We start from the raw sequence: 14,214 nt of genomic DNA on the forward strand, positions 1-14,214 counted from the left end.
GGGTTGGCGCCTGGCAGGCAATTACCTGCAATAACTATAAATGAAAGAAAAACAGGAAAAACTTATCTAATCAGGCATGCGCGACTATTAGCTACCCTGGCGATGCAAGCTTTCCACTTTTAGGCAACAGTTGTGCTTCCTCTCGCCTCTGCTGCTCAATATTGTCATAATTATTGCTAAGAAAATTTGCTAGAAAATAATATTGTTATCTTATGTTGCTTTTGAAATTTGCGAGAAGTGCTCCATATTAATTATCGACGTTTATTGTTTATTCCTACGACTTGAATCGATATTTATCGATATTTATAAAAATGGCAACGATGCCGTTAGCATGAAATAAGTTTGAACTAGTTCTTAAGCTCTTTGCACTAACTTTTATTTTCCTGTTATCGTATGCTCTATACGTTATATGCTCAAAGAGCTATTGCTAATCGATATTTATCGATATTTATAAAAATGGCAACGATGTCGTTAGCATGAAATAAGCTCGAACTAGTTCTTAAGCTCTTTGAACTGTCGTTTGATCATATGTAATCGTATATATTATATATACAATATATATGCTCAGTGTAGTTGGCCAATCGATATTTATCGATATTTATCAAAATGGCAAGGATGTCGATAGCATGAAATAAACACTGACTAGCTCTTCAAACTATCTTTTGATTACCTGTTATCGTATGCACCATAGAATATATGCTCCAAGATCGATCGTTTATCCAAAATTTATCAATTTGTTAGCGGGAAAGCTGTCTAAAGCTCCTGAAACTTTCGTTCTTATATGGACAAGGATGGATCGACTGATGATCGACTTGCGACTCACAGCTTGATTAGGGTATACAAAAAAAAAAAAGGAAAGGAAAAAGTTCAAGGTTCTCTGTTCACAATGTCACCGAAAATGTTGGCCAAAATTTCAGCTAATTGCCAGAAAACAACAAAACAAATTGCCAAACTGATAAACTGGTAGATTGATAAGCCGATAAATGGAGCAAAGTGTCTTGTTGCTAAGATTGGCGCACATAATTAATTAAAATATCATTAGGCAAACGAAATGCGAGACTCCTGGCAATACGCACTTAACCAACGCCCAGCCCATAAAACTGGGCTAAATAGTTGCCGGCAACGACAATAGCAACAGCAACAGCAACAGGATGCCAAAACGAGAGGGTATATGTAGGTCGGGCGGCTGCCAAAGAGTTGAAGAATTGAAAAACCGAAAGCTGAGTCTAAGCCAAGTCGCATATAGACAGCTGGCCAAAACTAATTATGCGCCTCGGCGCCACTGGAATCTTTTGCATATGAAAGCAGTTGTGAAATTGCCACGACCAAACCAAGCACCCACCCCCCACCCTCCCCCACACACTCTACCGGCTATTCGCCCATCCAAAACTTAACCCACTCAGCCCATGCAAAGGCCATAGAATCTGTCAACCCTGCCACGCGCTGGCCCATTTACTTTTCAACATTGATTAAAAGTTTTTGCAAGTCAATCGGAGCCAGGTCCATGTCCTGGTCCATGTCCTGGCCGCTGTAGACCGTAGAAAGTTGAGCGAATCGCTACGCGTGACAGCTCAAAATGCAATTTGCAGCGTTGCCACCGTGCAAAGTTAACGTGGCTTATTTAAATTTATAAACAAGTCGCAAATATTCATGAAAACCAGCTTCATGCCCGGCCATTAAAGCGTATCAGGCAGCTTTAGTTAAGTTTGCTGAATTGAAGAAAATGATGTGACAATTTCATTTTCACCTTGATTTCGCCTAGGGAAACTATGGATTCTTATTTGCAAAGTTCAACTTGAAAAGTTTCTTCAGTTTTGGCTGCAAATTTAGTGACAAGCGCCAGAAGTTTACTTGCGACCATATTTTTTGTTATTTCCAGCTACGCAAATAGTTAATAACTTAAAGGATGCTTCATATTAAAATATATCTAGATTTCAACGTTGATCAAAATTTCGATTGACAACAATTTGGAGCTGATTTGACTTGTATTTTAAATAGAGAAACATTTCGACAATAGGCCCCTTCTTATGCCATCGGGTTATAGAAGCGTGGTCTATAAAAATGAATAAAGAATACTTTAAAGATTAATATACATTATGTATATAAATATTCCACGGACCATATGTACTATATGTACTTAAACTAAGTATAGATTCCGGATTTTGCGCATTTTCCTTAAAAGTCTTAGGAACAGCTCACAACAAGTTCTTGTTTGCTACCAAATTTGCCAAAATCGGCTCGACACGCAACGGTTATATGATTTTTGTGACAGCCCAACCCTCTCCTACTTGCGACCCCACCCATCCCTTTGGCCCTCCCCCGCACCCAACCTAGACACTCAGCATGGTAAAGGTGGGCGGGCTTAATCCCCTAACCGGTGCGTGGAGCATTATAAAAATGTTCACTTAAATTTTTGCTGCTGCATTTTCTTGGCATAAGGCTAAGCCGCGTACCCGACCCCCGACCCCCGCCCTCCCATCTCCCCCGTTCGACCCACCACTGTTGGCAAATTATGTGTCTTCTTTTGTCTTCCTGCTGCTGTTTTTTATAGCCTGTACCCATTGTGAATGGTATAAAACGAAAGGGTCTACCTGTTTTGTGCACATTTATGTAAGAGACAGACGCAAGCATCTCCACGTCCATAAAGTATATGCCTCCTTATATGGATCAGGATGTCGAGGATGTTCAACTAACTATATCCGTCTTTCTGGACTTAACTAATACAAATGATATGCTCAATAGGTATATCCGACTTGTTCGCTGTCTGTCAATCATTTTCATAAAATCGATAAATCGATCGATAAAAATCGATAAATCGATATAAATCGATTTTCCATTCACGTTTTATAGAGCCAAAGATCCCGAGCTAAGTTTATTTTATGGTAAACACAGATTAGAAATATTTCTCTTCGCGTTCTTGACAAAATGGAATTTGGTTGTCTCTTCTGTTTTGTTTTGAGCATGAGGGTATCTCAAAGTCGGGCAGTCCTCAAAATGAAAGGCTCTTTTCTTGTTTTTAATGTTTTGTTTCCTTTTTGTTTCCGACATTTTGCTGCTCATTTGCTGGCGGTTTATTTGCATAGCCGTTCGCCGCGTGCTTTGGCTCAGCCTCAGCTCCGGCTCCGGCTCCGGCATCGGATCCGGCTCCGGCTCAGCTTCAGCTCAGCAGCGGCTCAGCTCACCTGGCTGCCTGGCTGCCTGGTTGCCAGTCTGTTTACCTGGCCCAGCAGCTGGCTGTTTGTGTTTTATTTGATTTGCATTTGTTTATAAATGATTAACAAAGAGGTTAATGTGGCCCACAGCGGGCGAGGGATAAACAGCGAAATGGGAGCTGCTAACTGAGCCAGCTCAGTCCCCTCCCCCTAAGGCCCTGCCAGATCTGGCAGAACAGCGGCACAGAAGCAGCTCAACCAGAAAACGTAAAAGCAACCAACGCGCAACACGGCGTGAGCGAAAGAGATAGCCTCTGGATGTGAGCGAGCAAGGCAATGGAAATTTAGTTCATTAGGCAGAGCTATGGGGCAATTTCTTAATGTGGGTGTGTGTCTGTGTGTGTGTGTGTGTGTGTGTGCGAGAGTGTGTTTGTGTGTCGCTGCCTCTGTAAAAACTGGCAACATTTGGAGTGCAGCAACAGCAACCCGGCAACGCTGGCGACCTTCACACACACACAAATACACACACCCACACACACGCACACGAAGGCTTGGTGCAGAAGCCATCTCCTCGTTTTTTTTTTGAGTGCCACGCGTATTTCATGCCTCTCGGCATTCACAATATATATATATATATATATATATATATATATACATAAAAATCATAAAAACGAAGAAAAACATATATATATATATATATATAACATTGCTTGATTTGGCAAATTAAGGCCAACATCAGCAAACAGCTACAGCAACAATTGTGCAGAGTGAAAAGTTCAGGGAACTCTTGGCTTGGCACACACACACACACAGAGAGACACACAGACACACATATATCTGATATATACTTTAAATATATAATGTATACATATACATAATTTTGTCCAGGCTCTGTAAATGAATCGAAACTGTAGCAAATCTCAGAATTCGGCTGTGCAAACGAGACTCAGAGGAGCAAATTGAGTTGAATACCCAAGGGAAAGTTAGTTTCCATTTGTGAACTTTACAAATAACAATATATAAAAAATAATTAGTATAATATAATAAATATAGCTGAAATTTTAATGTAGTATGTTAACTAATTAAATCCCGGACCTCGAGCCAGCTAAATAAATATTTAATAATATTTATGACAATTTACCAAAAACATCAAATATAATTATTAATAATTATATTTGTGATTGATATTGAATAATTATGTCTTAATATACTAATTTTTCGATATATTCGTTTTATTATAGAATTTTTGTAATATTTATTTATTCATCGATTTATATAGTCAGATATAGTTATACTAATTGTATCATATTATATTAATTGCATTTAAATTGACTACAAACAATTTTTTATTCTTTACAGATCTTAACGTATTTCTCAAAACTCAACAAAAAGTTGCCGTAAGTTCAAATAATAATCTTTAGTTTTTTTTTACATACTTTCATTGCCTTGCAAGGTGACAAGCACTGTAACATGGCAGCTAAACTGCCTGTCAAAATTTACCAGCAGCTTTAATAATAGGTTTTTTATTCATTTGACAAAGTTTCCACCTTGATATGCATTGCATATGGCTGAATTTGTCAGCACTTAACAGTGTTTCTAAATAGCAAACAGATGGCATAACAGTGTTGAACAGTGTTGTGTCATATTTAAATTGTTTGTGAGTTTGATAAAAACAGTGTTGAAAATTTCTATTATAAGGTTCGAACACCTTTTATACCCTGCACATATGTAATGTGCACAAAGGGTTGTAAACAACTTTAGTTTATTCAACAAAATGTTATTAAAAAGTTATATTAGCACCTATAAAATTAATGCAGCAAGTATATATAGATGAGTTGATCATTGTCTTTATTGACAAGTTTTTTTAAACATATCTCGAGGATTTTTAGAGCCTGACGCAAAAAATTTCATATGCAGTAATAAATATCATCCCACATTGCGCTCGCTATCGGCAAAAATATGTGTCATAAGAGTGCAGCCTTTGGTATGAACACATTTTTGTATGTCATATTTTAACCCTTAAAATAACATAAGGATCGGACGACAAACAGCCGAATCAGGAATCTAGAGTGCTTCAGATGAGCTTAGGATATCTGCCAGTCGGGCAATCTTAGCTAGAATATTCTTTTGTTTTTTTTTTTTTTTTTTTGTGTTTTTATTATTATTTTATTACAGTTGCTTAAGTATTTGGCTTATGTATATTTTATATTTTATGCTGATTCGCTTTGAACAAGACTTCACGCACAACCGCACACACGCACACAAACACGCACCACTAAACGTTTGACTCTGAGTGCGTGTGTGCGTGTGTGTAAAGTTGGCATAGTTTTTGAGGTTTTGCTTGAATGTATGCAGCACACTTGTGGCTCATGTTGTATTAATATAATCACTTTGGGGATTTTGTGGCTAAACAACAACGAGAACAGCAGCAACAACAACAACAACAACAATTGTCTCAGTGCTACGAAACACCACTCACATGTTAAACAGATATTAAACAAGTAAGAAGTTCTAGTCGGGAGCTCCCGACTAGCGAATACCCTGAACCCTCTTATTCCAACATCAAATGCAATTCGCGCTACGCGCTCGTTTAAACTAAAAAAGATAAATTTAAAAAAAAAAGTTCCCTTGGCAGTAGAGGTTGCTATAGCTTGAACACTTGCCACTGCTTCTACTCAACAGTCACAACAATAAGTCTTATTGAGCAAAAAAAAAAAAACGAATAGCAGCACAGAAAACCATCGCAATTACAATGCGTTTGATAGAATTCGAAGCAGACAGAAATTCTTGGAACTTGCGCTAGCTGCCTCAAACACGTGCGCAGCCAAACCACATAAATTATTTCTGTGTGTTTCTTAACCGATCTTATTGAAATTTTCTACAGTATATCTTATTGTACCATACAATATTTGTGTATTCTCAAAAGGTCAATTGCATTAAAATTGTGACTTAAATTGGTGGGCAATACAAGCTGGGTTATTAACTTGATTTATAGCTCTGCGGTGGTAGCCGGAAGGTGGCGATAGGTATAAAATAAAAGATGCTTGATATATATATACTATTCTTGAGTAAACATATCACTTTTGGTGACTCTAGCTCTTATTATTCACCCAATTTGCTCAAAAAACAGGATGTCGTTATTTCGATTTTTATCGATTGCTAGGAAACGGAGTAAGTTATCGATTATCGGAAACAAACTCGATCTGCACATGGACTATGAGGACTTACAGCTAAAATCAAGTCTCTTCAAGTCTCTAGCTATTATAGGTTCTGATATCCTTGCATTCATACATACTGACAGACAGACAGACAGACGGACATGGCTAGATCGACTCGGCTATTGATGCTGATCAAGAATACATATACGTTATGAGGTCAGAGATGCTTCCCTCTGTCTGTTACAAACACATGCACAAATGCATTATACCCTTTTTACCCATTTTCAATGGGTTCAGGGCATAACTATGACTATGAGGGTAAGCTTATGTTTACGCTCCTTACGCTCCTTACATTTTGCCCTACTCTCGCGTCCTGCGGCCCACCTTCGTCTGGCACTCGTCCTTCTTGCTGGCTGTTGGACAGTTTTGCTAGCCGCTCCTTGATTATGACAGTTACATGTCATATTTTGAATATTTCATGCATCACGCTCTAGTCCTTGCTCTATCTCCCGCTCTCTTTTTATGTGCTCCTGCCCAATACCCTAAATGCCTCAACTGTTGTGCCCTAGAATTTGCGGCATGCAATCGCATTTGCCACTGCATGAGGCAAACACATGCGCACACAGGCACACACCCTCTTAGGCACACACCCAACCAAACTTTAGCGCACATTAAATAAATTGATGTTAATTCGGCACAAGAGAAGGTTCAGAACACATAAACTTAATTTAAGTATGTCTTTAAGAAAAACTTCACTTATATGCATAAAAAAAAAACAAACAATTACAGTGAGAACTCGGTTAACGCATCATTTTATTGGTCGAATATCTGTTCGAATCGTCAACTTTTCGACGGACCGTTCCTATGAAAGCTTTAAAACTGAGAAACTAGTTCGTATACAAACGGACAGACAGTTGGACGGACGTGGCGACCATATCGGACTGATGGCAATATCAAATCGGCTGTTGATGCTGATCTAGAATACGTATACTTAATGCGCTCGAAGATGTCTCTTGTTATGCATTATGTCATCTCGTGAAAAAATTATGATAAAACTGTGAATTGTTCTTAAACCGATTTTGTTAACCAATTTGCTTTGGCCTTAGTTGAGAACGTCTAGAATTGATATGGTTTATGTGGTATCTTCTTATCTATGAGGCACTTGTCACATGCTGAGCAAAGAGCTGGCAGCTTTTGTCAGTTGGCTCTATTAACTCTCTATCACAGCCTGCCACCATACACCTCCAGACCGCCCACTCCACCACCTTATGCCTTATCTATAGCCTGACATCCATTCAGTGCCCAGCTGTTGTTGTTGTTGTTGTTGTTGCCATCATTTCGTCATGTTAATTTGACGAGGCTTATGGCTTTTGAGGCGACAAACAGCAGCAGCAGCAGCAACACCTCTTGCTGCCAGAGTGAGCGAGAGAGAGAGAGAGAGAGAGAGAGACAGTGAGGAAGAAGGTGGGAGAGGGAGAGAGAGAGAGCGCGCTAATGGCTGTCTTCTTGCCTTACCTTTGCTGCGTGGCCATCAAAAAAAGCATAGCATACATTTGTGCGTTGCTTATGTAACGCAACGCTGCCTTGACATTCACACTGTCTTTCCGTATGTGCGTGTGTGTTAGTGTGTGTGTGTGTGTGTGTGTGTGATTGTGTGCGTGTTGTGTAAGCATCGTTACGTGCACACACATAAAACGCGCCTCCTAATGTTAGCATCATTAGCCAGCATCACCAGGACCTTGCTCCACCTGCTGCCAGCCAACCTCTCCAGCACAGTCTTCTGCTTATCTTTAACGCCACACACACACTCACATACACACACACACCTGCATATGGGCACTCGAGCATGTAAGTGTATGTCTGCTTCTTTGCTTTGCTTACTTTTTGCTTGTCACCCTTTGTGACCCACGCCCAGCTGGCAAATGCTTCACAGATCCCAAGAATCTGGCCGATCTCTCCGCCAGCTTCCAGCTGCTGGCCTGTGCCTCTTTAATGCTGATGACATCGCACACTGCACTCGGTCTAATCTAGTGCAGGCTGCTGCTGATGACAAACGCGCATAATGGCCAGACCAGATACAGAGTGCGAGAGAGAAAGAGAGAGAGAGCGTGAGTGCGTGTAAGAGAGGCAGCGAGAGAGAGAGAGAGAGAGAGAGAGAGGGGCAGCTGGCAATAGCAGCATTTTGTTGACTAATGATTTACAAAATACAAGTCTCCAGCTGTGCGTCGCCATTGCCGTCACATGCAGACTCCGAAAGGCGGCCATTGTTTGCCTCCTTGCCTACTGATACCCTGCAAATGATTGAAGAAGGGCTTACTGTTGCTGGGTAACAGGCAGTAGGCTATTTACATATATCATTCATCGGGATTCGAGCCGAGACGCCTTTACAATCTGAAGATTGTAACTTTAAGGATTCATGTCAGTCAGGCGTTTGTGAGGCATACATATCTTGATCAAGATTCGTAAAGCTAGAAATACTTTCTTTGATATGGAGCCATATCCTTCCCATATAAGACGGCCCGTAATTCTATAAAGACTCATCGAACTCAGGATCTATTGGTGCTAGTCCTACAAAATTTGGCATGTAGGCTTCTCAACGGATTATGTGGCCAAAGCTAAGGTCAGCCTTGGCTGGTCTAGAAAATTTAAAATTGGGGCATTATGGCCCGCAAATAAGCCGCAAGCTGGAGTCTGCTTTATTTTTCCATCTCTGCCTTTTGTTTTTTATGCCCGACTTTATGTAATGTGCCAAGTAAATGTTTCTGTAGAACTTGAAAGCTTGAAGAAGTTAGGCGGCCTAAGGTTTGCTGAATCTATAATTCTAAATACATCTTTGAATATTTGTTAATTGACTTTCAAAACTTTTGCAAAAGTTGAACTAGAACTTTTCTCTTTGTTCTGCAACTCTTGCCTCTAGATAAAGCAGCCATCTAACTTGGTAACTTTATGCGTCAAAGTTCTCAAATTTGTTACATAGATGCTATATATAGTTAATTCGCATTTTAAATTCTGTCTATGCGCTTGCACAAGCTCTTATGTGAATAATAAACGAATTCCATTTCGATTTAGAAACTTGTTGTAGAGTAAAGGCCTAGTCGAGGTTTTATCTTTTCCGTGCCCTTTAACGTTTTGCTATTGGCAACAGTTTTGGCCCACTTGGCTGTTGGCTTTATCTCGATATGAGGCCAATTATCGGCAAAGCACCGGCGTCTAATCGACCCGATCAACGTCCTGGCAGGCTCTTCAATTAGCTGCCCGCTTCTGTATCCGATTCACAAGTGCAATCAAATCATATCGCATTGATGCGAGACATTGTTGAATGGAAATGGCTGATGGGTAGTGTGCGAGCGAAAGAGGGAGAGCCAGAAAGACAGAGAGAGAGAGAGAGAGGGAGAGATGCGTCCTTTTGCCCAGCCAAGTCTATCGCATTATTTACACAATTCGCCTCAAGTCGAGTGTCGTGGGGTAAAAGCCAACAGGCAACAATTGTGGCTGCCCGCGAGGCCCAAAGGGTCGGCCAAAGGGGTTTGGCATAAATATGCGTGTGTGCCATTTATAAATGGATATGTTCTCAATGAATGGGCAGAGGGCAGAGGCAAAGGATGAACAGAATGTGGACGAAGGATGGCGTCAGCCCACAAGGCCCAAAATTGTGCGCAATTAATTATTTGTCATTGGTTGACGCCGTCTACTTTTTGTGTGTTGTGCGTGTTCTGTGTGTGCTCTGTGTGTGTGCGCGCCTGTTGCCATTTTCGGGTCGTCTACGAAACTTATTTTCACATCCGTTTAAAGCCGATTTAAGCCAAGTGCTGCGACAATTCACTGCAGACATTTTTATTAAGACATTAATTTATGACTGAAAAGTGAACTTTCCCAAATCGATGACTAAAATTGCTCTAAGAAGTAGCTTATCAGAGAGCAATAAATATGAAAGAGTGTATTTGAATATACCAGATATATATACTGTTCCAATCCCATTTCATTCCGCACGTATTTGGCTTACCACAGCTATACATCAATCAAATAAATTTATTGTTCCATTCTTATTTTGTTTCGGAATAACTAGACTTTTCTATCGTTACCCATATTTCGATATCTCTATGCACTTGTGTTCTATTTCACTTTATTCCAATCGTTACTAAGCCAGCACGGTTTATATATATTTTGATCAGTTGTGTGAGGTGTTCCATTTCCATTCCGTTTCAATTGCCACAATATTTGTACAACTAAAACAAATAATTATCAAATTATTCAAGCTCTTTGTTTTTGTTCCGTTTCCACTTCATTCCAAGCGAAATGATATTAGACCGCTGTCCGACGTTCAGTGTTTTACATAAATGGTGTTTCCTTCCTATTCCGTTCCAGCCTTAACTTCAGCAGGAACCCTTCAATTTACATAGTCCGTTCTGCAGATGCCCAACAGCAAGAAAATAGCGTGCAATATTTAATCTCATTAATTCCACTCACTTGTTCCATTGTCAACGTTCCGCAGGAAGTTCATTGTCCAGTCACAAGAGCGCAAATTTGGATTCGCCCACCCGAATGAACAATAACAATAATAACAACAACAACAACAGAAACATGTCCGACTATTTTTGGGAGGCATCATTTGTTGCCAGCACTGGAAATGATTTCCGGGCCGCTCATTAACTTTTAGCACGTCCAAATTTGATGCTATTTACTTAAAAATTATTGCTTTCTGTGTTCTCGCTGGCTGTTTATGCAAAAGTCCATACGCAAATAAAAGCAGCAAGAAAACAAAAAGCGATGAGGAAAAAGAGACTGAAATGAAGTGAGAAGTGTTGAGAAGCAAAAATGAAGCGAAACGAAATGAAACGAAACGTACGAAAACAATTCACAATCATCATTTAACTTGTTTTCTCTCTCATTTCATTTCGTTTCGCTTCGCCTTTTTTTTTTGGCTTCTTTTCACTTTATTTGCCGTTGCGCTGGCCTCCTTTTCACACACACACGCACACACACACACACACACACACACACACACACACACACACACACACACCCATGCATTCCCATTCCAATTCCCAGTGGCAAAGCAACCCCCCGCTGAAATGTGTTTTGATACGCAATTAAACTCACGCAATTTTCACAGCGTGGTCAGTGAACAGACACCGGACCCTGAACTTTAGCCAAGTCCAGAAATGAAAATAACAAAAAAATAAAACACAAAAAAAAAAAAAAAACAAGAAAAGAAAAACCGAACAGAACGAAAAAAAAAATTGCTTGGGGTTTTCCTGTTCCTGGTTACCTTTTGGTCCCAGGCCGGGCTCATTGGCGTCTGAAATTTGACGTGCTTAACCTTTTGACGCGGCCCCAAAATAAGCGCCAAAGGAGCCCCAAAAATGATGTACCAAAGCAGCTGCATATATATACATATATCTATATATGTATGCATGGTTGTATATAATCTGGTTGCCTTGGCAATTACTTAAGCTTTCAATTTGGCTAGAAAACAAAAGCAATCAGCACTTCATCAAAAATAATAAACAAGTGCGTTATTTATGCTGTCTCGGGTTTTTGGCTTAACCCGAAAAAGAATATAAGACACCCCATAGGCGCGCTCTGTGGGAGGGGGTATTCTATTGTTGAATAAAAGCACAACAACTTTATGGGAGATCTTCAATAAGAACTGATTCTTCATTGATACATGATGCAAATGATGTTAATAGACGTAAGATATTTGGACTTTTCGCTAATTTTTAAGGTAATGAAACTCAATTTCATTATTTGAGAGCCCACTTATTCGGGCATCCCAATTTTGCCAGCTGTAACTCCAATAATAACTGAGTTCGAACGGGCTTATAACCAAGTCTTAACTGTTTTGATATAGCACAAATGTTTTACAATACTGCAGTTATAATCACATTATGTTTTAGTCCAATAACTAAATATCCATTTGATTGTTCTACAATTTATCTGTGAAAGTATCTCTACGAGCTTAGAACACCTTCAATACTTTGCTTTCAATTGTTTTGTCTCTGGAACCGAACAGAGGTAGTAAGTGGCGCTTGGGGAAATGGACGACATTTCGTCCAGGCGATAATAAGAAGTGTCGCCGGGGGGATACATATACGACAGTCGCAAACATTTTTATGTAAATAACTACATCGTATTGACATTAATTCACCCAAGCTTATAAAAAGTCTTGTTGAGTAAACAATGTTTTTTTTTTTGCGCCGATTTCTCGCTATGGAAGATAAAAAGAGATACTTGGCATATGTATAGGGTTAGGATTTGGGCATATGAACATCTACGCAGTTAAATACCGAACACCTGTTCGTACCTAACTATTTACTTTACTATCTATATTGCTTTTTCATTCTAATCATCCAATGAGCTGCTTAATCTCTTGATTCTAGCCCAAAACTATGCAATAAATTGTTAAACATGCTATAGAAGAAGGTAAATATTCGTTTAGAGCATGTACAAGCCGATAATGCGCATGAGTACGATATATATACTTCAAGAAATTACCCGCCCTTGCCCGGCGGCTTGAGTAAATTATTTTTGTATAATCTATGTGAAATCGAAATGACGAATTTTTGAATCGTAAAGCCTAAGAGATTTGCTCGAAAAACAGGATATCGATATCTATGTTTATCGATTGCTTAGAAACAAGGTTATCGATTATCGGAAACAAACTACTGCGTGGGCACGAGAAGAATCCAGGTTCTGAGATCGACGGACAGACAGTTGCTGATCGAGAATATATATGCTGCCTTCTGACTGTTATATACATTTGCACAAAATCAATTTAGCTTTTATGCGTGCTAGATTTGAACCAGCGGACTTCCGCTTGTTAGTTCAACGCTCGCACAGCTAAGCCACGCAGGCAGTTGAGGTCACGTCGCCAATCAGCCGGGACAAGCAATTATTTATGGATTTCGGTATGTAAATCGAAAAGTTCTATAAATCGAGAGCTTTGGTTTATCTAACGCTTATCGATTGACAGCTGAATGCACGATATATGGTTCGCTTTCTCGAACACCGAACACTTCATGGCAAGCCACTCGAGGAACTATCTATCGCATTGGCCCGAACCAATTGTCTGGCTAGTATCATATCTAAGTTATTTAGCTATCTATATGCATGGCTATGTGGGAGTACGAGTACATAATCAGAAATGGGCATCCCACCCCATCCAAAAAAGAAAAAAAAAAAAGCTACCCCGCCGGCCTTCACTAATTAACGCACATTAATATATCAACATGAAACGACCTCGAGGCATTTGTTTGACTTTGCCAGCGCCCCTTCTCCACCCTGTCCGTTGGCCTGCCCCTCGTTTCCCACCTACCTTAGCACACTTTGCGCAGTCGAGCGCCTAAAATGCTGTTAGATAAATATTTGCCATAAAAATGATTTTGGTTTTTCCATTTTCTTTGTGATTTTCATAGCTGTTGCTTTTATTTAGCTCGTGTTGTTGTTGTTGTTGTTGCTGTTGCTGTTGTTACTTGAAATATTCATGAACCTGAAATGCGCATTCTTCTCGGCCGCTTTTATTGTTTATAAACAAATAATGGACAGCTAATAAATAAATCAAATTAATTTTATGGCCCACCAACATTAAAAGCAACAAAAAATAAGGACAGGCAGAATACATAATGAACAAGAAGAAGACAAAAAAGTGTGGCGTAGTTCAGGTATTTTGTTTTTATCATTTTCATGTTTTCATGTTTTCATGATCAAAAGGTATTTAAATGTTTGCTAAGATCAAAGATGCGCATGCAAAAGCTCACGGCTATTGCACTCCATGCATGCGTGCACTGGCGCCCCCATTCGGCGTCTCGGGTAATTGGAGATGGACTTTAGAAGCAGAAAGAACACGAGCACGAATTCCAAACAAAAACACGAGACACGAATCGCATGCTTTTATTGAATTTAAT

At 39.7% G+C, this 14,214-nt stretch overlaps 1 protein-coding gene across 3 annotated transcripts in view; it reads left to right on the forward strand.

Moving 5' to 3' along the window:
• The window catches only part of norpA (no receptor potential A), a 64,187-nt gene that overhangs the window by 10,394 nt on the left and 39,579 nt on the right, over positions 1-14,214 (forward strand). For all 3 annotated transcript variants that reach the window (XM_032439632.2, XM_070208616.1, XM_032439631.2), the window contains one exon: positions 4,512-4,549. The gene's annotated coding sequence lies outside the window, so the exon portion shown is untranslated. The remainder of the gene's footprint in view (positions 1-4,511; positions 4,550-14,214) is intronic.

Source organism: Drosophila virilis, chromosome X (assembly GCF_030788295.1).
Source record: "Drosophila virilis strain 15010-1051.87 chromosome X, Dvir_AGI_RSII-ME, whole genome shotgun sequence".
NCBI lineage: Eukaryota > Metazoa > Arthropoda > Insecta > Diptera > Drosophilidae > Drosophila > Drosophila virilis.